This window comes from Oryza sativa, chromosome 12 (assembly GCF_034140825.1).
Source record: "Oryza sativa Japonica Group chromosome 12, ASM3414082v1".
Classification (NCBI taxonomy): domain Eukaryota; kingdom Viridiplantae; phylum Streptophyta; class Magnoliopsida; order Poales; family Poaceae; genus Oryza; species Oryza sativa.
Window position 1 is genome coordinate 11,763,877 of NC_089046.1, and position 24,016 is coordinate 11,787,892.

At 40.9% G+C, this 24,016-nt stretch overlaps 2 long non-coding RNA genes and 1 other non-coding gene across 39 annotated transcripts; all 3 read left to right on the forward strand.

Moving 5' to 3' along the window:
• Positions 1-1,359: 1,359 nt before the first annotated feature.
• On the forward strand, positions 1,360-1,466 carry LOC112937508 (small nucleolar RNA R71). The gene has a single exon (XR_003240172.1). It is a non-coding gene; the product is annotated as a small nucleolar RNA R71 (small nucleolar RNA).
• Positions 1,467-2,463: 997 nt separating this feature from the next.
• LOC136354680 (uncharacterized) lies at positions 2,464-5,276 on the forward strand. The gene is made up of 4 exons (XR_010738253.1): positions 2,464-2,684; positions 2,759-3,022; positions 3,717-3,782; positions 5,004-5,276. It is a non-coding gene; the product is annotated as an uncharacterized lncRNA (long non-coding RNA).
• An 8,442-nt stretch (positions 5,277-13,718) lies between these two features.
• Positions 13,719-22,440, forward strand: LOC4352027 (uncharacterized). 37 transcript variants are annotated; one of them, XR_010738338.1, is made up of 12 exons: positions 13,719-14,538; positions 14,669-14,838; positions 15,111-15,345; positions 16,284-16,383; positions 16,764-16,817; positions 16,960-17,071; positions 18,843-18,885; positions 18,991-19,055; positions 19,474-19,564; positions 20,374-20,501; positions 20,664-20,816; positions 21,972-22,440. It is a non-coding gene; the product is annotated as an uncharacterized lncRNA (long non-coding RNA). The 37 variants fall into 37 exon arrangements; XR_010738363.1 differs by having other exon boundaries at positions 15,152-15,345; positions 16,597-16,817; positions 16,952-17,071; positions 19,474-19,577; XR_010738346.1 differs by having other exon boundaries at positions 15,152-15,345; positions 16,597-16,817; positions 18,974-19,055.
• The last annotated feature ends 1,576 nt before the right edge of the window (positions 22,441-24,016 follow it).

Below are 24,016 nucleotides of genomic sequence, written 5' to 3' on the forward strand. Positions count from 1 at the left end.
CTCTTGAATATGCCCGAAAGTCGTTTCTTCATAGCTATAACAAAGAGAAAGAATACAAGACTACTCGGACGGGGGTTAAGCAAATACCCGCCGATTAACCTTGCACCGAACTAAAGCAAACTTGTACATGCAAAGTGTCTAAACTAAATGCAGTAAATTGTGTGAATTTGAGGCAAACTTGCAAAACTTTGAATGAATTAATTTTGAGAGCAAGGTTTTGAGAGGGAGTGAAAATGAGTTAAAGTGGTGTGACTTCCCTCTCCCAGCCGAGCTACATATATAGTGCATGGATAACGGCTAGTCATGGCATGTGGGCCCCACTAGCCACTACCCTGCAAAAATTTGCAGCCAGCCGGTGCTAGGCCAGTTCGGCCCGACCCCTGGTGGACCCAATCGGCCCCACAAGTACCTGTTGGGTTCCAACGACTAGTGTGAAGGTGGTTGTGTAGAATTTTGCCAAAAAATTTATTTTATTTTGCTCACAAAAATTCATTTGAATAATTTTCCTCAAATTCAAATCTCAATGTGCGTTTTGAAAATTCAAACATGTTTCGATGCAATGGAAAATAAATATGAGATAACTACCAATTTACCTGTTGGCAAGGGCGACGTCGTTTCAGGTCCGACGAGCACGACCGTACCTCCGATGTTTTAGCTCGATGAGGCACCCAGTTCCGGAGGTACAGGAATGGGTGTCTTCTCCTTAACCCACCACACCTTCTTTGTCTTAGGCGTAGGCTGCGGCCTCTTCGTAACTAGGAACTCAGGTTGACCAGCCTGTATTCCCGACTTCTTGGATGCCAGCTTAAGGTATTGTTGGTTCCTCGTTTCTCCCTGTTCCCGGAAGTTCATCATGAAGGTGTTGAGGCTATCCGTCCTTTGGGGTTTTACTTTGACCTCCTTGTGCTTCGGTCCGTTCTTGATCTACCCCATGGAGCAATGCTCCATCCTTGGTCTCCTTGTGGACGGTTCCCGTTGCTGTTGTTCATGAGCATGACGTCTTTACGGGTTTTCGGACCATCCGTCCCAGAGTGACCGGCATTGCCATAAACCTCAGATGTCGTGTGAGAGCCCAGAGCATTAACGGTACCCTGCTTGGATTCCTTCTCGTTGTTGTCCACTCTATTCATAAGGAGATCCAACTGAGCTGCTAGCATTTCCATCCACTTGATAGTGTACATGCCGCATTGACGAGTTTGGAGTCGTTCCTCGCTCCACCCCATATTTGAGAGCATCTTCTCAATCGGTTGGCATCTGACTGTACTTGAGAAGAATGTCCCTCTAGCAGCAGCATCCAGGTGATCCCAGGACAAGGGGGTTAATTCGTTCAAGAAACTCTGTTGGATGAGCCACTCGGCCATCCCATGATGAGGACGGGCGGTGACGCATTCCAACAGCCTTTCCCAGGCTTCAAGAATGGTTTCATCCCTCGTTTGCTAAAAGCTGGATATTCTTCCACGAAGAGCGTTGGCCTTGCCCATCAGGAAGAATCTTGAGAGGAAGGCCGTTGAGCAATTGTTTCGGGTATTCACTGTTGCACGGTTGATGTAGAACCGCTGTTCTGCTCTCTCGAGGAGGGAGAACGGCAATAATTGGAGTCTGATTCTTCTGACGGTATACGTGCTACGACTTTCCACGAATTACTGAAAATGAGCACTTGCATCCTCCTTAGCCTTGCCACGGAACAAGCAAGCCTACGCCATCGTTAATTTAGCTGGTCTTTAAATCAAAGTCACCATCTCCCCTGCTGACTTGGGTTGCAACTAGCATGTTACCAACAGAGCGAGCAGCGAACTTGCAAAGGGACTTCTTGTAACAGCCCTAGGATCATAACCAGGTATTTAGAAGTGCTTTTGTTGTCCTTTAGATTTCATATTTACTATATTGCAATTTGATCATAGGCGATGACAAAGTTAACTCTAATCGGTAAAATTGAAACCACTTCTATTTGAACAATAACTTGAACAGAAATGTACATGTATAATAATTTATTCAAATACTAGTTTATTTATCACCAACAAATATAAATTTTGTGGAATTTTTACTCTCTGTTTTGGCCTCCTAAAAATTTCAGCCTAACCAATTTCATCTTTTCACCAGAATTAAAATATTTTGAATTTTTGAGTGAAACTTTGAAAAATGGAAACTAGGTGTCCAGGTCTATCTCCACACCAAAGGATAAAATTATATCACTATTATTTCTTGAACTAACTGAGTGTCATATTGGAAGAGGTGTAAAATTGCTGAAAATTCCGGAAATCTACCCAAATTCTTGTTCCACCTCTATTCCAGCCCTTACCTCTTAGACCACCACGACTTGGGCCCACTTGTCACTAACCTTGGGTGCCTTTTTAGCCCAAAACCCACCCTTGGGTGTTCTCCCCACCTCAAGACATAAGGTGGGCAAAGGAAAACCCCTTCTTCCTCCCCTTTCACTTCCCTTGCTTTCTTTCTTTTCCTTCTGAAGCTGAGCTCCCAACTCACTTCTCCTCCCCCAAATCCCATCAAAGAACCCAAACTCAAGCTCTGCATGTTAGACCATAACAATCCCCATCATCTAAGCTTTCAATCCATCCCAACATCTTGCACATGCATGGAGAGTTGAGAGAGATCGAGAAGGAAGAAGAGAGTGGTGGTTTCAGCCTGTAGGGCTGCAGCAGCAGCATTGTGTTTTCCTCTATTTGGTGAGCTTCCTTTTCATCCATGGTGCCTCTTTTGAATTCTCTCCATGTTGAACATTTATAGCAACATTCAACAGGTCATCCATCTCCATTATTGCAGCTAGGAGGTGGCTGCAGCTCATCCGGTGTTAATCTCTTTTGATTTCGGTTGAAGCAGCCCTAGGCAACGTCTCTTACCGTCAGCCGAGGCCTTGCTCTGTCTCTTGCCATCAGCCCGAGGCCTTAGCCTCGCATGACCCTACGTCCAGGTTGCTGCCATGTGAGGGATGTCCGGTGGAAGTTGGAGAAAAGGGGAGCGAAAATAGAAATCGATTTCTGAGATAGCTTTTGAGCTGAAAGAGGTTTGCGTTTTAAAAATTCATAACTAATTCATATGAACTCTGAATTCAGTGAACCAAATTTCTGTGGATTAAGAAAAATGTGATCTTCTATGTTGTAAAATAAAAATGACCAACTTTTGTACTGGTTTTCCCAGTAAAAATATAAATAGCTATATGTATCCCTTGAGTGGTCTAGCTCTTAATAAATTCGTAAGAAATTATTGGTAAAAGCTAAAATTGTGAAACCAATTTTGTTGAGCTTATATTTTAGTACTCTTTTCTGTTGTGGTGTTGTTTTTGGCAAAACTACCTCTTAAATCATGTTTAGGAGTTTATTTATCATTCCTATGTTTTTAACTTGTAAAATCCATAAATAAATAATGACAACACATATAGCTGTGAAATAATTTTTCTTAGGAGCTGTGAGTGATGTACTTTACTCTAAAAATAATCATTATTATGAAATCTTGGTTTGAAATGCATTTTACTTGTAAAGTACTAAAGGAAACGTTAATATTTACAGAACTGCCATTTTCAGCACCTAAGAGCTTGTCATTTTCATATCTCCCAAACCATAAGTGATAATCTGGTGATTCTTTCACCTAAATTCAAGTTAAAATATGATCTACCCACTGTATTTATTTCATAATTTATTGATCATTTTGCATGTGCATGTTTATTTGGCTCTTATTCGCATATTGCTTCTTTTCGATAGATTCAGAGATTCCGGAGAGTAAAGAGCCATATCCCGAGAAGGATAGTGACTACCCTCAGTAGCAAGGCAAGCACCTAAACATATAGAACCTATGCTTTCTCTAAAAATGATTTGGTTGCAATCTATACGTATATATATGCATGCATTCCTAGATATTAATATTGCCGGTTTATGGTGTATGGGAAGAACCTATTTATGCATTTAGTTCTTGTAATATTGCTGTCCTTATACCCTATTACCACTGGTTGGGATTACTTGGGATGTCTTATTCATTAATGCTTAGCCATGCTTAGTGCTAATAGAACTGTAGGGATGGACAGTGCTATTAATTGTTGTATATAGACAACTTGCATTATTGGGCATAAAACTTGAGCACTTACACTAAATAATGGTTGATGAAATATGTTGGACTTGGACGGGTGATAGGGCGATGAAGGGAGGTTGGTTTTCCTCTGATGCAAGAAGCCCCGTCTGAGTCGTTAAGGACCGAACATTTTGACATCTATTCAAGCACCCTTCGTACTTACCACATGCCTTATTTGGGACCGGCTTGTCCTTTACTAGTTCTACTGTGATCATTTATACCACGTTGGAGAGACTTGAGGGCAGGTAGCCCTTTGGAGGGCCTCGGGTGCCTATATTGGCCAGGGATGCCTCCCGCGTGGCGCGCCCGCCTTGGTCACGTCACGCACGCACGTGACTGAGTCGTCGGGAACCCTAGCGTGGTATAGGTGGTTGTGGTGGGGCTAAGAAAGGGCATGTAATGAGCTTGAATCACTTGTGTACCGCACTCGACGGGGTGTGTAGCATTTGATCTTTTTCATTTCATGTGGGACCAGTTGTACACCTCTGGTCAGAGTATAATCTATTCGAATAGCCGCGTCCTCGGTTATGGACATTGCTTGATGTGTATCTCACTCATGTTAGCATAAAATGTGGATTTTTATGGATGGGATTATGTTTGATGGTGGTGTTGGCATGTTGTGCCATGTTGGTATGGACTTTGGTGGAACATGGTTGATGATGAGAGCGCCGTTTGGGCTCATTTGCTTATACATTTCAGAATTATGTTCTTGCTGTCCATAAATTAAAATGATGCTAGATTTACTTGTCCTTGCTTATTTTACTCATTAATTGCTCAATAAAATTAGCATTATGCAAATGTTGAACCTAGAGACCCACTGTAGGCTAGAAAGCTTGCATGCTTCTCTCTCCCTTATGTATATATAATTTTGGGTAAGACTTGCGAGTACAATCTTGTACTTAACCCGGTGTCTGCAATTTCAGGAGTGGAATCCAGTTTTGAGTTATGCTTCTTGTGTGGTCATTGCTCTGCCGAGGGCGGCGAGGGCAAGGAGTGATCTCTTGCAACTTGGCTCTTGCCCGGTTAGTTTGCCCTAGTGGGGTTGTGGCACCACCGGTTTTATCTTTTGCTTATGAACTCTATTTGAGACTTCCGCTGCTATATTTATGTGTTGTATGTTGGGACCTCGGACCCTATTATGTGTCATGTATCTCGCTGCACTTTAACCCTATTATGGTACTTGCTATGTTTATTAATTGCTTGCGATGAAAGTGTGAGGATAGTCGTATTCCTGGGGACTAGCTAAGCATGAGTAACGGGTTTTGATCGCTTGAAATAATTGGGGATAGCGAGTCACTGGGGTATGCTTTTGGTCGCCACCTTCGAGTGGTTGACGGGCATATGACGTGGTGGACTGGCAAGCTATCTTACGGTTATGTCTTGCACTCACTACTCGACATTTCGGTTATTATAACAGAAGGTTGTCAACCGCGATCATGGACACATTGAGGACGAGTGGCTATTTATGCATGTATGGATCCCACTTCTCCAATAGTATGTGGTGGTCGCGTTGGACACTGGATGGTATAATACTCAGGGTGTCCACACTTCTCAGCCGTATCGTGCAATTCTGGTGGCGCGGAATTGGCTGGTCTGGTTGCCGATAGAGTAACCTTGAGGATGAACGACACGGGGTCGGCTTCACTTCACCAGTGACTCCAGATATGAAATTGGTCGGCAGATCAGAACCAGTCCTGTACTACCCTGTTTTCATATAAAAGAGAAAACAAACAAGGTTTGCCAACAAAGGACAATAACTATACGGAGGTAACATATAAAATTATTAACATGTAGTAAACTCTTAATCTTTTATCTTCCCCGGCAACGGCGCTAGAAATACTCATTGGTATTTCTTAGCGACACTGCTGGAAATATAATTCCCAGCAATAGCACTAGAAATAACCTAGGTATATTATGGTTACAGATGTGATCTGCAAGCGCACGGATATACCATTGTAGCATTTCACCCGGGAGTATTCCAAGGTATCGTATTTATTTTATCCCAAGGGAAGATATGATAAGAGAGTACTATGTTAATAGTTTATATATTACATGTATACATCAAGGTCTATGCAGGGGTAAGTTAAGCTTAAGGGTTGAGTGACACACAGCTAAGGATTTAGCTAACTCCTACATTCTCCTAATTATAGCTAAGTGGTAGTAATTTAGATAAGTTCTATTCCTATACTTCTAGTATACAACATCTTAGTATATTCTAACTAGTATACACTATGTAGTATAACCCCTTTAACAATGCAACATAACTAAGCCCAAGAATAGCTATGCCCTCCCGATGCATCGCAAAGTTACCCCGGGTTGCCGAGTTTCTTATGACAACCTGTCATAACCCTCCAATCGAAGTAGGATACGGCGGTGTATCCAACCCCAGGAAATTGTATGTAGGAATATAAACTGCGGGGGAGACGCCCGTACTGAGCTGTCACCATCAGCGGCATGCAAATCACCCAAAGAATATACCTCCAAATAATGATAAGTGATAACCTAAACCCTATGCTTAAGTTACTACTTATTACTCTACAGCCTTGCAATCGGTGCAGAGCATCTGAGTCCCCGAGCCATAGCTCTCGGCCTAGCCAGAGCAGACTTATGACCCAGTAATCAGACATTATACCAGCATCAATGGAAATCCCAGAAGGTTTAACCACACAGATTATACTACTTATGAATAAACTAAGACTGATACTCATACTCTATGATTGGAATAAAGTACCGAACTTGTACAAAGAAGAATATTATATTGATAAATGGAAGTCTTACAAAGAAGAAAGGAAAAGCTATAGAACCTTTACCGAACTCCCCGAAGCCTCCACGGACTTGGAACTATTCTAACTCTACTCTACTAACACTAATACTAACTTTGTAGAGAGCTTTTATCCTTGCTTGAGTGTGTATTGAAAGTGAAGGAGGTGAGGTCCTTTTATAGCACCCAATGACGGTTGTAGAGCATGGGAATTGTCGGAAATGCCCCGCAACCGCCATCAGGAGTTCATCCGGAGCGTCCACGCCAAAGGGGAATTGCCCAACAGGCCTGGTTTTTGGCCTGCTGCTTTCTCCTCGGCCTCCCTTTTGTCCTGGCCAAAATGCGACTGGATTGGGCTCAACAAGGGGTCGGCCGACCCCCTATGGCTCTTCTAGCCCCCAGCTTCCTTCAGGAGACTTCCATGTGGGCCCCTGAATCAGTGACATACATTCTAGGCCCATTTGTGATTATTAAATTGGACTTTTGGGCCTTCTCGTGTAATTGTAGATCACCGGCAGACTTTTGACTGATTGATCGATATATTTCCACCTCGTTCTCTTCATTTATGAATGCTTCTCCTGCATAAATGTTAGTAGCAAAGCATATAGTGGAAGTAATTATTTTATTTGGGAATTATGCATTGCGAGCATAGCTAGTCTTCATATATTGGATAATATTGATGGTCGAAACTTGTCGATAACGACTGTCAATAATCCCCCCCAAGCTTGAACCTTTGCTCGTCCACAAGGAGGTCAGGGGTGGAACCAGCTCCGCTCCAACTACCAAGGAGGCAGCGACAACAATAACGATACATTCAACAACCAGCCTTCCTTGAAAGATCTTGTTTTTATTCAGGCTAAAACTACCGGTGCTCTAAGCAAGAAACTAGCTGCCAATGACAAGATCTTAGAAAACATAAATGTTAAGCTAGATGGCTTTGCTTCCGCTTTCCAAAACCAGCTGAGATTTAATAAAATGCTAGAAACTCAGCTGACGCAACTAGCTACTCTAGTCCCTGCTAATGAGACTGGGAGGATTCCAGGGCAACCCGAACCCTCCATAGAAAATGTTAAGGCAATCATCATGAGGGGAGGAAAATCGACTTAGGATCCACCGTATCTTAACACTGCATGAACTAGGAGGAACAGCGAGGATACATCTCAATCTAGCACAGCAGGGACAGAGGAGATAGCACCTCAGGAATATCGTGATACCAATCTGCTGCCATTTCCTCAATGATATCGAAAGCCATCCGTGGACGAGCAGTCCTCTCGTTTTGTTGAAGTCATTCAAAAGATCCACATAAACGTGCCACTTTTGGATGTGATGCAAGTACCCACACACGCTTGCTACCTGAAGGACATTCTAAACAACAAGAGACTGACAAAGGAGGAACTGACCAAGGAGTGTAGCAACCACAGAGGTGGTGAAACTGACGAAGGAGTGTAGCAACGCTTTACTCCACCGACTTCCAGAGAAGAAGAAAGATCCGGGGTGTCCCACAATCACCTGCTCAATTGGGACACAGCATTTCGACCAAGCCCTCTGTGACCTTGGAGCAAGCTTGAGCGTCTTGCCAAAGGAGGTCTTCGAAAAACTCAACTTCGCGGTGTTGGCACCAACACCGATGCGTCTCCAACTAGCTGAATCTTTGGTCCGCTACCCAGTGGGTATTGCTGAAGACGTACCAGTGAAGATCCGGGATTTCTTCATCCCGATAGACTTTGTGGTGCTTGACATGGTGTCACGCCCGGAAATTCACTAATAATTTCCGAACTTATTTGTGCATAAAATCCTCGTCCAGGAATCAGCCGAGGTACACAAACTGACAATTTAATATACAGATTCATCAAATTAACTAAAACGCTAAATACTTACTTAAGAGGCACTTAGTCCTCACCATGAAGAAAACTGCAGCGGAAAATAAAATCTAGCGAAGCTCCGGCTCCACTCCCACAGGCAGCTCAACTGGGGTATAAGCCAAACGTCTTCTCCTTCTGGATCCTTTTTCTTCAACTGAGGTTGATTGATTATTGCAAGGTTAGCATATGACATACTCAGCAAGCCACACAGCAAATATGCAAGTGCACAAGGATACCAAAGGATGGCATAATATAGGCTCATTTGCGAAAGCAGCATTTAGCAAAGAGTTAAGAGTAGTAAAACAGTAGAGTAATTAATCAGAAATTTTAATCAACACTGAACAGCACACCCATGCTGTACAGGCCCAACCATCCTGAACAACCATACCCCGCTGTACAGATCTAACTCCAAACCAGGAGCTAAGCAAATTATTACCAGGTATAACATCCATAATTATTGTGAGAGGTGTGAGACTAAACACGAAAAACATTGCTCAACCCGCCCATAACCGCGGGCACGGCTATTCGAATAGTTTTACTCTGGCCAGAGGTGTACCACTGTACCCACAAGACACAGCCCCACAACATGTCACCATGTGCCTCAGTACCACCACGGTACCTCGGAAAGGAGCTGTGACATTACCCCTCGCATAACACAACCCACCACAATGCACCTTTCCTGGATCATAATCACCCCCTCAAAAACCAGAGGCATGGACTCCCCAGCGACCCCCGTGGGCTTATCTCCGCCACTTCTCAGTCTGGTGCTCTGCAATGAACCATGCTATACGAAAAGTAAAGCCGTTGCCCACGCTGGCTTGTGGTTGGCACGATTAATGTTTCACAATAGTAGCTCGCGAACCGGTCCTTAATTGTCATGAGCACGACTCTCAAAACCATGTGCTCACAACCCACCATTATCAAGTTTTAGTTGGCAAGTAATTAATTAACCAATCACGATTAACCATCGTGAACTATCATTAAGCCATCCTTAAATAATAGTGAGTCATAAGTTATCCCAATAGTGTGCTAATGTTTCTAAGCATGGCTAAGCAATCATATCTAATATCTAGCTCAACCAATATATAAAGCTCAACTAGTCAAGTTATAATAACCCAAGGTATCAAGGAATAAAGTAATCAATGCAAACAGGCCATAACAAAGGAATAGATTCACACCACCCAGTGACATTCGAAAATAAATGCACAGTTGAAATAAATAGAGAATTTAAATATAGGATCAACATGCTCAAAGGATTGTGTTTAGGATCTGTGTGACTTGCATTGCAATAATCGGTCTTCAATTAATCTTCTGAACACTCCCGACGCACTCACGAACCTTCGCAACGACGGAAACGACAAGCTAACACGCAAAACGAAGAAAAAGACTAATAAAAACCAAATAAACAGTACATATAAAGTAAACAAACATGTAGATCATGATTTTAGATGAATTTAGCAACTTGAACCACTCAAAACCGAGTTACGATGATTTAGTTATGAATTTCCGAAGATTTAATCTATTAGAAAAACAGGAAAAAGAAAAACGATGATGACGTCATGATGACCTCATCAATGGCCGGACCAAGATGGCGACCTCGCCGGAGATTGGATGGTCGGCTGCGACTTTGGAGGACATGAACACGTAGAGGACGACGAGACGAACCCAACGGTACTCACCCTCGAACCAAACGACGAACGACGACGGCCGGCGACGAGGTCTAACGGCGGCGCGGCTTCGGTCGACGGCGACGACGGGACTCCGGTGACCGGCGACAGCGGGGAGAGAGCGGCCGGGCTTCTCCACACCTCGGCGCACCTTACGGCGGTGACGGCGACCGGCGGCGACGACGGAGGCGGCGGCGCGACGCGGATGGAGCTCGGCCGGCGACGACGGCGGGGTGGAGCACGTGGCGGCGGCGCTACGAGGCACGGGAGATCACGGGAGAGGGGGCAAACGAAAGAGGAGGACTAGGGGGTCCTATTTATAGCCTTGGATTAAAGAGATCGGACTCCTCCCGCAAGAAATCGATCCGGGAAATCAAAAACTCAGTTTTGGAGATAAACTCGAAAACGAGTTCGATCCGGATAAGATACTCAACGATTAGCTCCGATTTTTGGGGGTAAAGATAGAGGAGGATAAGAGGAATATTTCCCCTCAACTAATTTTAGATAAACACAAGGGGAAAGGTCAGATTTGGAGGAGAAAAACCGAGCCAAATCGGTCTCAGTTCGGCTGCTAGAGGTAGAAGATAAACAGTGTCGAGGGAGGCAAATTAGACTTTTCGTCTTGGGCTGGCTGAAAACAAAGAAAAGAAAGAAAGAGAAGGGGGAAACTCGGCTGGGCTGACTTGGGCTGCACGGCCGTGCACACAAAAGAGGGAGATGGGCTGGAAAGGGCCCAAGACTAGGAAGAGGATTATTATTACTTTTCCAATTAAATTAATCAATGAAATGATCTTTGAATTGTTAAAAATACTTCCTATGCTCAAATAATTCCAAGAAAAATCTTGAAAATACTTGGACACTCAAAGTACTTAACAAAATTATAATTAGACCATTTAATGATTAATTTAATATGTGGGTAATTACTGAAATGCTCTTTGTATGATTAAAATTAGGAATTGAGCTCCGAAAAATCCGAGAATATTCCAGAGAGTATAATTAACCATGGAGAATTTAATAAAAATTAAATCCATCCATGCTTTATATTTAGGAAATTTTATTTCCCACATTTAACTTCACTTGTAAATTAATGAACATTTAATATAAATTCTAATAATAATTTATTAAATAATTTATAAATCCTGAAACAAAAATCAGGATGTGACACATGGACTCTGACAAGGATACGCCACTCATTTTGGGGCGTCAATTCCTTAGCACTGCGGAGGCTAACATCGATTTGGGAGCTAGGAGTATCCGGCTCCGCATTAACGGGAAGGAGGAAAAGTTTGAGTTTTGACCTAGGACGGAGTGGTGCTCTATGGTGAAGATCAAGTACGGGCCAAATCCACATAATATACAAGAGGTTGAAGTGAAGCCGCTAACGACGAACAACCTAACAGCTTTCATGAAGAACTTCCTCGAGAAGGAAGCAGAAATGAGCAAGCCTCGTCCAAGAAATACACCAGTAAAGCCAGGGGCGCAGGCTAGAAAGCCTGTGAAATCAGTTGCTAAGAAGCCACAAGTCACACCAAAGATGAAGAAGGTGTGGCGGGTGAAACAGATGACATTCGGTCCCTCACCTCCGGAGCCGGGTGCCACATCGTCATGCTAAATAGGATGGTGGTACAGTCTTGCTCGTCGGACCTGAAATGACATCGCCCTCACTAATATACTATCATCGGTTTCAGTGCCGCTAATGAGGGGAAGCCGATGGAGCCTTAGGCTGAAAAGTGTTAGATGTTAGAATTGATAGTATTGATCAAAATGAAAGATGGAGAGTTCAAAGAGAACTTGCCAATGGAGGAGGTGTCAGTCGAGGAGTTGGTTGCCGATGAGTAGAAGCTGATATGGTTTTTGTCTTCAGAAAGATAATAAAGTGTTAGAAGATATGAATGTTGTCCAGATAGAGTGGAAGGATGCAATATTTACTCTTGCTCGGGGTTGGCCGACGACGAGGAGGTAGAGGAGGAGGTTGCTCACTGGCTTTGCTGCTTTTGTCCTCAGGGATATTGCTGGCATCTTCATCTTCATTAGTAACATTGGTAGGTTCATCGCCCATATCGGCAGCAACATTTTCGATATCTTCCATGGCGGCACTGAAACCGATGATAGTCGGAGCTATTTCCCTATATGGTAATAAAGCTTGAGCATATACTATCGGCTGATTACTATCACTAATTGTGGAAGGACATCGGCGGCCTACAATAAAAATGGATTAACGGTAGAGAAGTTTATGAATTGCAAGGGCTAATTGAAGGATTGACTATGGTTAAGTAAAAGTTAGATCCCAAGACGTAAAGATGTTTCATCCACTCAATCCACCATTAATCAAACAATCGGCTGCGCATGGGATGGATATCGATATCGGCAGGAGAGCGTAAGATAGGTCCTTCAAGGTTTAGCAGCCGATCAAATAAGAGAGTTGAGATCACTATTCCCCTAGTTTGAATTTTTCTTAAGAAGTATAGACCAATTGGGAGTTGGCCATATCCTAGTTGTCGGGCTGCCACCATTAAATGATAGAATTCGTAAGAGACCTCAGAGTAACGGCCGGTAGATATACCAGTCGAAAGGATGCAGGGTGAGACAACTGATATAAATATATCTCTGGACTTGTTGTCACTGTTGATTTCATCCAATCTCAAATCAATTGGGAGCTCATAGGAACTGAAATCAGTGTTGGAGTACCAAATTCTAGTGCTTCTGGGAAACCATTATAGAAGTGTTCAAACCAAATTTGAAGTTTTTCATCCAATGGTCCTAATCTAGGGTAGATTGATGTTGCTTCTCTAAAGGACATACATTGGTGAGTTATTTCATCGGCATCGTTGGAAATACATATTCTTCGAGGGTTGGACATACGATTAGCAACTTGAACTGTATAGAGATTGAGCCAAAGTTGGACAAACCACCGAGGCCCTCCACATCCTATCGGCTTGCCAGTTAGCAATTTTCTTGTTGTTTTATGCAGAAGTTGATACGTGGCCCCAATAGATATTTTCCTAAAGGCATCTCTTTACCATTAAAAATCATTAAGAGCGGCGGGCTGGGCGGCCGCTCGGCGTGTCCACGTCAGCGATTTGCTACAGTACTACAGTGCTCGGGTGTATTTTTTGCAAAAAAAGCCCTTAGATTTGTCCATAATTCGGAGTAGGTTCCTCATGAAAGTCGCTCTGAGGCGATTTTTTATTTGGAGGCCCTTTAAAAAACTGGATATTGCATGTGAAGGAGGGAAAAATTGCGGATTAGGAGTGCGCTGTAAAAAGTGGAAGTATAGGGGCTTTTTCGCAAAATGCCACCCACTTAACCAAACCCTAGACGCCGCCGCCCCCTTCTCTTCTCCCTCTCGTCTCTCCCTCCCCATCTCCCACCGTCGCCGCCACGCGCCGCCGCCTCCGTCTCCGCCTTCCCCTCTCGCCGACGCGAGCGCGTCTACCTCCGCCGCAACGGCCACGTCCACCTCCGCCGCCGCGGCACGCGTCCCCTCCTCCCTCTCGTCTCATCCTCTTTCTCTCCCGTCGCCGCCGCCTCCGCCTGCCCCTCGCGACGCCACCTCCGCCTCGCGCCGTCGCCATCGTCGTCCCTGTCGCCTCGAGCCGCCGCGTCCATATCCACCTCCGCCTTCCCCTCGCGTCGCCGCCTCCGCCTTCCCCTCGCGTCGCCGCCTCCGCCGCCGCCGCCGCGCCATGTGGTTGCTCGCCGCCGTTGGAGAAGCTGGATCCGATGGCCAAGCCCTCAAGGCCGTCGCATCTTATGGCGGCAAGTTCATGGCCGGCCAATCCGGTGGTTTGACGGATGATGGAGGGGATGGTGGTGATGGAGCAGTGGGGCGAAATCCTTGCCCATGCCACCAGCATCCCTTCGCCACGTCCCTCTATCTTCTGCTCTTGCGATACACGAGCCGCTGCCGTCGTCGAGCATTGCCTCCCTCCCCAACATCTTCCGGGGCGTTCGAGGTGGTAAGGTGCTCGATCCGGTGATGATACGATCGACCTCAACGGGGAGAAGCTCGGTTAACTGGCGCTACGATCGATCTAGATGGCTTACTCACAAGGCAAGCCTGTCATCACACTGTCCTAGAATCGGGTCGCCCCAGTGACGCCCTTGTCTGGTGCTGCATGCCTCCTCATCCTCTCCCTCACGCGACTGCAAGATTTGAATCACTCCGGTGAGTCTCTGGTTCGTTCTCGGCTTCTCAATCCTCTGCCTTCCTTGATTTTTTCCCCTTTTTCTTTGTTCTTTACTTTGCTGATGTGCATAGGTGAATTCTTTGTTCTTTACTTTGCTGATGTGCATAGGTGAACGAGAAAAGCGTCCAGCCAACCACTTCTCCTCGTTGACTGTCTTTATCTTCCCTCCAGCCCTGGCAGCAATAGAGCAAGCTCATGTCACCATAGTCCCATGCTCTTGGGGAAGGAGATACTAGCATCCCGCCTACGGAAATTGCCATCGCCGCTGCTTCCTCAAGGTTTGCATTATTTTTCACGGCCGTATTTGTTGCCACATGAAAAAAAATGTTAGCTGATATTGTTTTCCTATGTTACAACAGGTGAGAAAGATAGTACAAGGAAAACATGTACTTTGGGGAATCTGTTATGGACAATAGTAAAGGGAGAGTTTCTTTTACAAGAATAAACCATAAACCATTTCCAATTTACCATTATTATTCCGCAATATAGAACGACAAAAGCCTGAGCTCACCCGATCTGAAATTTTTTCAGCTTTTATCTTATTTGACAGTTCAAGAACTGGTGTAATAGTTGATAGAACTATACTTGCAGAAAATAGAAAACATGACCTCTGCGTGCAGGCGAGATTCTCAGTGGTGATGCAGACGGAGGCAGTACAACATTCACAGTGGTAACATGACACTAAGGTTTGGTTGATTGGGCGAAGAAAAATAGAGTTTGGTCAGGATGCAGTGTTTCCTCTGAGAAAATTGTTGCAAAAAGCAGCTGCACAAGACAATTGTGAGGTATTATAACTGCATTTATGGACTAAATTTGGTTCTATCGAATTCGCTTGATTCGTACTATACATGTTTATATATGTTTGGATTGTATTACAGTGCGATATGAAATAAAATAAATTTCAATAGTTGAGTTGGATTACATGGTGAAGGATTATAAACACAAGTAACCTAATTATGTGGATATATTGTATGGGTTTCCTATAATAAAAGAATTGTACAACAAACACAATTTGCTCTATGTAGTATTCAAATTCAAGTATTTAGTACAAATAAAAAAGGTCATTTAAGGGGATTGAGTAGTGCAATACATAGTTCTTCCATAGTACCATAAGTTATATATGGAAATAGTCATGCCAGAGCTGTAGAAGCTAGAAAGGCTATACTGTAAGTACGGTTACATAGAGAAATGCACATTATGTAGATGTACAGTTTATACAGGGGTGTAAAGCAAAAGGGCTGTATAAAGTAGTATTATATACAGAGGTGGCAAAGCTATATAATTTAATTGAGCAATGCAAAAAGGTTTATATATGAAAGTGGAATGAGATGTCTTACTATTTCATCCTGTTTATTACAAAAGGGATTTAGGAAGTGGAACCATCCAGTTGACCTATGAAAACAAAAAAAAGTATTAATCATACAGGTTACATCAAGTCAGTACATGCTATTTGTAATGTGCTGTGTTAATGAGTAATCGATGTACCTTATCATGTTGCTTTTATCTAAACGATGTATAATACGTGATTAGGAATCCTAGAGAGTTCTTGCATTGGTAGCAGTGTGCTTTGAGCCTTTGAGTCAGTATACAGGCGTCATGTGCGAAGTGTTAAGATTAATTTGTAATGGATCTTCCGTGCCACGATTTGTCGATTTCACATGAAAGTTCTACTCTTCGTGTCCTCCTCATATTAATAACAATTCTCTTTTATGATGTTCTACAGCGCTTCTGAAAAATGAATATATATCACTGGTGACAGATTATAGATTTGGACTTACGTAAATTGGTATGGTATCCTTGTGAGTATTCATCTACAGTTCAAGGTATGATACATACACTGCATATATTTATAGGTCCATCATCCTTGTTACAGTTTCTTTCTGTTAACCAGATAATAATGTTTTCTTGTATGTCCCCAATTATTATCATTCCTTCTCACACAAAAATTGTGCCTTTTGTATTTCTGTAATTTTGTCATAAAATGCTACCACTTTGTATATTACAAGGAAATAACCATTATCATGGTTTCTTATTAGTCAATGGCATGTTTCCGAGAACAAGAAAGGATTAATCAATACTCTTTCTGAGAACAGGAAAGGATTAATCAATACCAACTTCTTTTTGTAATTTTATAGAAATTGTTGGTTTTCCTTAGCAGTGGCTGGTGATGAATTTCACTGCATCATATTTTATTTGCTTTCAGACAAGATATGATGGCAATTGTTCCACATGAAATCTGCTAACACATGCATATTTGGTATGTACTTCTATCCTGATTATATGGCTTTACCTGCCCTTTTCAATGCCTTCTACGGAGTGTCGCCTATTAAAATCAGTAATTGACAAGCCACATGGCATGCTCATAGTTTTTTTGGGTTAAATAACTTGAAGCATTTCAGCGTAGAAGCTGGGTAAAGTATGGGACAAGTATGTCGCTGATCATCTCCACTTAAGGCGAGAAACATTTTTCTTCATTTGTTTCAGGAATTGTAAATGTTCTTAGGTTTAGAGGTGAGATCCATGTGCATGCTATCTAACTGATGCTCTCTGGTTTACCAAATTTGTGGACTTCTATGTATTGAATGATACCCTTACAGGTTGTATTTGAAAGGTCAAAATAATTGATGCATCACCATGTTTCTTGCCCTATTCATTCTATTTGAGAACATATTTATATATTACTACTGCCGGCATATACAAGTTACAATTTACAAGTTGTTACCTTTACTGGAAGGCATATACAAGTTACTATATCCCTTTTTTTTTGACCAAAAACAGCAGGAGAAACTCCTTCTGTCCTATATTAATATATATATAAAGAACAATATTTACATGAGAGAACTACAAGATTAGAATATACAAAAACTTATGCTAGAGTTTGGCATTTATTCTTTCTACTCGTTGAATCAAGAGAGTATCTTCAAGTAATCCTAGCTCTGAATACTTCAAATTATCACTTATCATTGTAGCTGAGATATATTTTCTTACTTTAGTTACTTCTTGCTTTAAATTATCTATACAAACAACACCTTCGTGAATATGGTTTAATGCACTCCAACGAGTTTAACACTTCCTTTAGCTCTATAATTATGTGCAGATTTTTTTAGTTTAAATTCACCTTTTAGAGACTATTCTTGTGATTGAAATTTTTTGGATACTTATTTTTTCCTCAAGTTCATTGAGTGTGGTCTAGGCATACATGGTTGCATCATTTTGCCATGGATTTTATCACTTGAGAATATGCATGCTAGAATTAGGCTTCTTATCTTTCAGGTTTTTTCTAGGGTTAATTTAAGATTAGAACTGGCATGTACCTTTATATGTAAAGAATTTTGTTTTTTCACCTCAAACCCTCTATGGTGTGTACTTCCTACAGAGTAATACGTAGCATGTTTTCTCTGTTCAAAATTTAAGGTCATATATACATATTCATTTAGTCCTGGTATTTAAGTAAGATCCATTGCAGTGAGTGTGTGTATATGAACTTTTGTATGTAAATATATCTAACCAATTTACTGTGGCTTATACAAAATTAGATCCTAAATTACATTGAGAAACCTTTTGTATTTCCAATCAACTATACTAGAGCATATATGTATAGCTACCAGTATTGTGCATTTGAAAAATAGAGCATTTTTTCCACCAACGGTGGTTGATCTGTTAGTCTCAGGTCCCAATTAGATGCAATATTTCATCTTAGTGCAATTTATTTTGATCTTCAGTTTGACCTAAATAATTGTAATTTGCATATGTCCTATTTTTCTGATCAATGACATTCTTAAATATTCCTATAGGATGTTAGCATCTCATACATGAGCTTTGATCTATATACACCACACTTGGTATTATCTCTAACCATGTTGAATTATCATGACATCGATGCATTTTAACCTGAAGGAATTATAATCGTTCAGAATTTTGTAATTTACATTAAGTATACCATGGCTGAATAATATAATGATTCAAGTTTTTAGTTAGTTGTATTTCTCGAAAATGAGTTGGAGTTGTTTGGTTGAATTCCTGTAGGTACAGCTGTTGCTGCCATTTGTGTACATTGGGGAAATTTTTTAAACATAAACTAACAAGACATATATATTTTGCAGTACATTTTAGACACCCATTGCCTTGGATACTAAGTCTAACTAGACATGTTTTCTATTTGTCAACCACCTTTTTGTTCGGTCAAATAATAATTGATCTACACTGGAGTTATTCTCCATTCTCCAATGTAAATATAATAACTAATGTAGTTTAGGATCTGATGTATTTCCTTTCGATATAGATGAGGCTGACAGTGCAAACAACAATGAGCTGTAGTACAAGTTGTAAGCATTTCCTTTTTACATACTGACAATTGTACTAACAGATATCATGATATACTAATGATATTGCTACATTTGACAACTGTTAAAGCCTTTGCTCTCATCCAGGAAGCTGGCTTTGGAACCCAACACCTCTAAGCGGAAATGTGCACGCATATCAGAGCTGGCTAATAGTAAGCATATCTCTATAATTAAAGGATGCTAGAGAATTTAAGATTAATAGCTGAGCTATCTATTCCCATAATAGGAGAGTAACTAAGGATCACATAAATCTCAGTCAGTAACAGTCCATTGTAGGCACTATGTCATGCTCTCCTAAGCGTGCTACATTGTAATTCATCTGTCATCCTATGAACAGCCAATCATTATCTTTATTATTCTTAAGGTTTTTGTTTAGAACTCAACTTATAAAAATGCTGATGTGCCTTTAAAAAATAGCTTAGTTAGTCATAGGATCATGTTGTTCTATATAATGAAGGGAAAAAAGAGAGGTATGCCGTTTTTAGTTTCCTCAGTGTGAAAATAGTTTATTTAACCAAACCACTTTATTACTGATGTTTATAACTATCCCATTTTATTACCTTTCTTCAGTGCTGCGTGCAGTTTGTGACTTTACTCAGAAACACAAGGCCGCAACCAAGTCGCTAAAGTGATTAATTAAGTGCATCGCTATTTTGGCCTGGTTAGTGCATTTTGTAAGTTTGCCAGCTAAACTGTACATTTCCAGAGGTAGAATACTATCATATAGGTGCGATTATTATATACTTGTATTGTGCTATATACGTCCTGGCATCAATATATATGCTATCTACCTATATTATCATTGTGCTGCTAATGGACACATCTTTATTTTAAGGCATTCTTCTTGTTACAACCTGTTTGATCATATTGCCAATACCGTAAATGTGCATATGATGTTCTTGGCAGGAAATGCCCCGTACCTTTTACAATGCTTTTGCTTGTAACATAACAAATTATTTGATCTTATTTAGAATCTATAGTCAGTTATATGGAAAAACATGAGTGTTCGATCATTATGTGCACTATTTGTTTCAATTTTTTATCATTATGTCTCATCAGTATCTGGAGATTGTTCTTTTCGTTTGGAGAAATCTTGAGATTGTTCTTAACACCTAGAATTTATTTATGGTTGTTCTACCTGTTCACTATACAATGGGTGCTTAACTATACTTTTCAGTTTTCTCATAGCTTTGATCATGCATGTTAATATCTATACTGAAAGAACATCTAATCTACTATGCTTAACATCTTAAGACAAAATTAATATGTTCAAGTTACTTGTGAGATCTGCTTTCAACCTTTTATTCAAAGAAGGCCTTAGGCTTAAGTTTATATAAGATTTCCTAAATGTTGCACTTAGCTTGTCAAAGCTTAATGACCTCGTGTTATTAGTTAAAACTGCATGAATACCTTTTTGTTCATCATGAATAAAAATCCAATATACTAATATCAGCACGCATTCATTCGTAGGTTGTTCTTGGCTACATAAGATTGATCCACGATATTAATGCCAGATCCATTGATCTATAGCAATTGTAGATCAGTTGGCAGTGGCGGAGGGTAAAATTAATCAGCGGTGAGCAGCTTGATGCTCTCAGGTATGATCCACTATCCAGTTTTGTTGCTGATGCTCACCAGAGCAACGTTGCCCCACTTCCTTTTTTACAGTCCTCTCATGTTAGAGAGGTTGAAGTGATAGATTACTTTTTCTTTTGCATTCCTCTTGAAAAAAAGCAATATTCAGATGAATTCGTTTGTAGTGTGGTTGTTTCTATGAAGAGAGGTCTAATTTGTTTGGAGGATTAGAGGGATGCATGAAGTTTGAAGAAATTTTGGAACTAATATGAGAAAGAGGACGCAATGCTCATTTGTGGCAATTGATGCAAAAAGCAGCTGGATAATACAACTGTGAGGTATTATACATTGCATTTATCTGCTAATTTTGCTTCTATCAAATCGGCTTGATTCATTTGGTACATGTTTATATAGCAAGTTTGATTCTTGCATTATGTATGAATAGTATTATAGTGCCATGCTAAAGAAAATAAATTCGATAGGTGAGTATGAATAACATGGAAAAAGGTTTTAGCTGACTAGCGATCAAATCACGTGGAACTATGTTCTGTATGGGTTTCCTATATATAAAAATTTTAGAGCAACTACAATTTACTCTGTAGTATTCGGATTGGGGTATTTGCTGCAAGCAGTGCAGTACATAGTTCTTACATAGAACCCTATGTATTATATGCATGGGAATGGCCATGGTAGAGTTGTACAAGCCCAAAAGGCCAAACTGTAACTAAGATTGCATAAGAGCTGCAGATTATCTAGAGGCACAATAACGATACAGGAGTATAAAGAAAAAAAATGTCATACTTTAAGTAGTCTTATATATAAAAAAATGTCATACTGTAAGTACTCTTATATACAGAGGTGGACAGGTGGTAGAACATACTTCATATATACTTCGTGTTCTCGGTTGTGTCTTAATTTGGATCAAAGTTATCACCAATTATGCAACTAATTATGAAGTTGTATGGCAATTTTAAACAACTAATCATATGCTTTTACATGAGAAATGTTTGTGTGCCATGATCTTCAATGGCCCACATAACTCATGTAGTCAGGTATTACATTCATGCTTGCTCTTACTTCTCATCTCGATTCATTTCAGTTTTAGCCACAAAGACATTTTTCAGGTATTACATTTCAGTTCTATCCCTATAGATATTTTTCTACAGTTTTGTCTATATTATGCATGAATGGAAAGTTCATCTAGCCTGCAGCTACTCTCCTGCAATATCTACTATACATGTGTTGGTTATATTCATACACTTCTGCTAGACCCAAAATCTCATGGAACAGTGTGTGATCGGTATTGCATTGGTGATCATTGAGCATTGATAACTCAATTCATACGCTAGCTACATGTCAGATATTTGCAATTACTTCTGCTTTGATCTAATAGAGGAAATCTCAGCACATGATGTCTTAATTGTCAATCCTCTAATCATTATCTTCAGCAAGCATCAATTTATATATATTTGTTTTTCTTAATGTTGAAGCAGGATCGAGAGATTATCAGCATTGCTCCCTGATATTGGTGCAATACAAAAGCTTATCTGACCCCTTTCCATCGGTGGGATCGAGAAATTATCAGAATTGCTCCCTGATATTGGTGCAATACAAAAGCTTTTCTGACCCCTTTCCATCGGTGGGAGACAATACTTAGCCATTGTGTTAGGCTGTGTTTAGATCTAAAGTTTAGATCCAAACTTCAGTCCTTTTCCATCACATCAACCTATCATACATATAACTTTTCAGTCACATCATCTCCAATTTTAACCAAAATCAAAACTTTGCGCTGAACTAAACAGTCTTAGTCTATTTCACTGCTAGACTGTACATGTGTTTGTTATGCTGAAACTATTTCGTTGAATTTTATGTACGTATATCGGAAGCATGCGAGGATGTTGGCAGGGCAGTTGGACCAAACAGTTTAGTAATAAAATCTCAGAAATCCACTGGATTCGGTAACCTTGTTGCGTACGGTCAATTATCAGTTATACACATTGGATCAGCAAGGTGTGGTATAGTGTGCCGGTATTTCATACAGGCGGCGCGCGCAACGGCGCCCCATCCTCTAGTTTACCAAGGGTGTGTTTAGTTGGGGAAAAGAAAATTTTTGGATTTCACATCGAACGTTTGACCGGATGTTGGAAGGGGTTTTCGGACACGAATGAAAAAATTAATTCTTGAACTGGCCTTAAAACCGCGAGACGAATCTTTTGAGACTAATTAAGCCGTCATTAGCACATGTGGGTTATTGTAGCACTTATGGTTAATTAGGTTTAAAAGATTGTCTCGCGATTTCCTTCATAACTGTGCAATTAGTTTTTCTTTTTATCTATATTTAATGCTTTATGTATGTGTTCAAAGATTCGATGTGATGTTTTTGGGAAAAAAATTTTGGGGAACTAAACGGGCCCTAAAGCAACGGCATATTAGCTGTTGGTCCACAACTTAGTTCCACAGAAAACAAATCTGTCCAGCCAAAGATTCAAGAAGGCTACATGCTCCTTCTCAATAACAGCCCTAGTGTTGGAATCAAGTTGTTAGGATCGGATATTAGGTAGTATCGTTTTGCTCAAAGTAGTATTGTATCGTAGGATCGTATCATAGTATCGGGATACTATGAGATTTTCTTTTTTGAAAAGTTTAATTAATATTTATATTAATTATATATAGCCATTCTATATAAAAATATATAGTAATAATATATATTATGCAAATATAGACATTTATCATGAGAAATCACATTGGTTTTGATATATTTAACTGATTTCTATATATACTTGAGCATATTCGTTTACATTATTTCCAAACCATCTTATTTTAAATAATATTTTGTAATATCGTAGGGATCGTAGAATCGAGATACCACCTAAGATTTCATAGGATCGTGTAGTAATGAATAGTAGGATCGAGAGGTGGGATCGGTATCGTTTCTGCTTGGTAGGATCGTAGTATCGTAAGATACTAGAATACGAATCGGGATACTGACAACCTTGGTTGGAATGTCTGGTGATATACCCTGACCAACCACCTCCACCTTTGGTGTCCAACTTATAGTTGCACTTTGTTCTCAAACTTACGATGTTGATGAAAGAGGTTGTATCTAGGCCGGTCAGCATAGAGATATCAAGTAATGTTGGAGTCATCGACCCATGGTTCAAAAGAAGCATTCAAGGTATCTGACTAGAAATAGGAAGCTGATGGCATTAAAGGTTCATCTAAGAGTTCAGAACTGCCCTATGGGCCGAAGAAGTTCTCAGTTGCCCATCGAGTAACGAACAATGTTAAGTGGATGCGGAGGTAAGTTGGTACACACTTGGGGCCGGATCACTCCGAGCAATGACCCAAGCGTCCTTTAACTTACTAGGCAGAAAAAAGAGAGATGTGGAGCAATATTACACCTTGTTACTTTTTAGCCTGGTCTGCTGTGGGTATCGTGTGGGTAAAAAGCTAGGTAGACGTTGCAGAGTCATAGAGTATTTGAATGCGTTGTGCTCCCGGTTAATGGAGTTGTGTCTATGGGTGGATTCCAGATTAT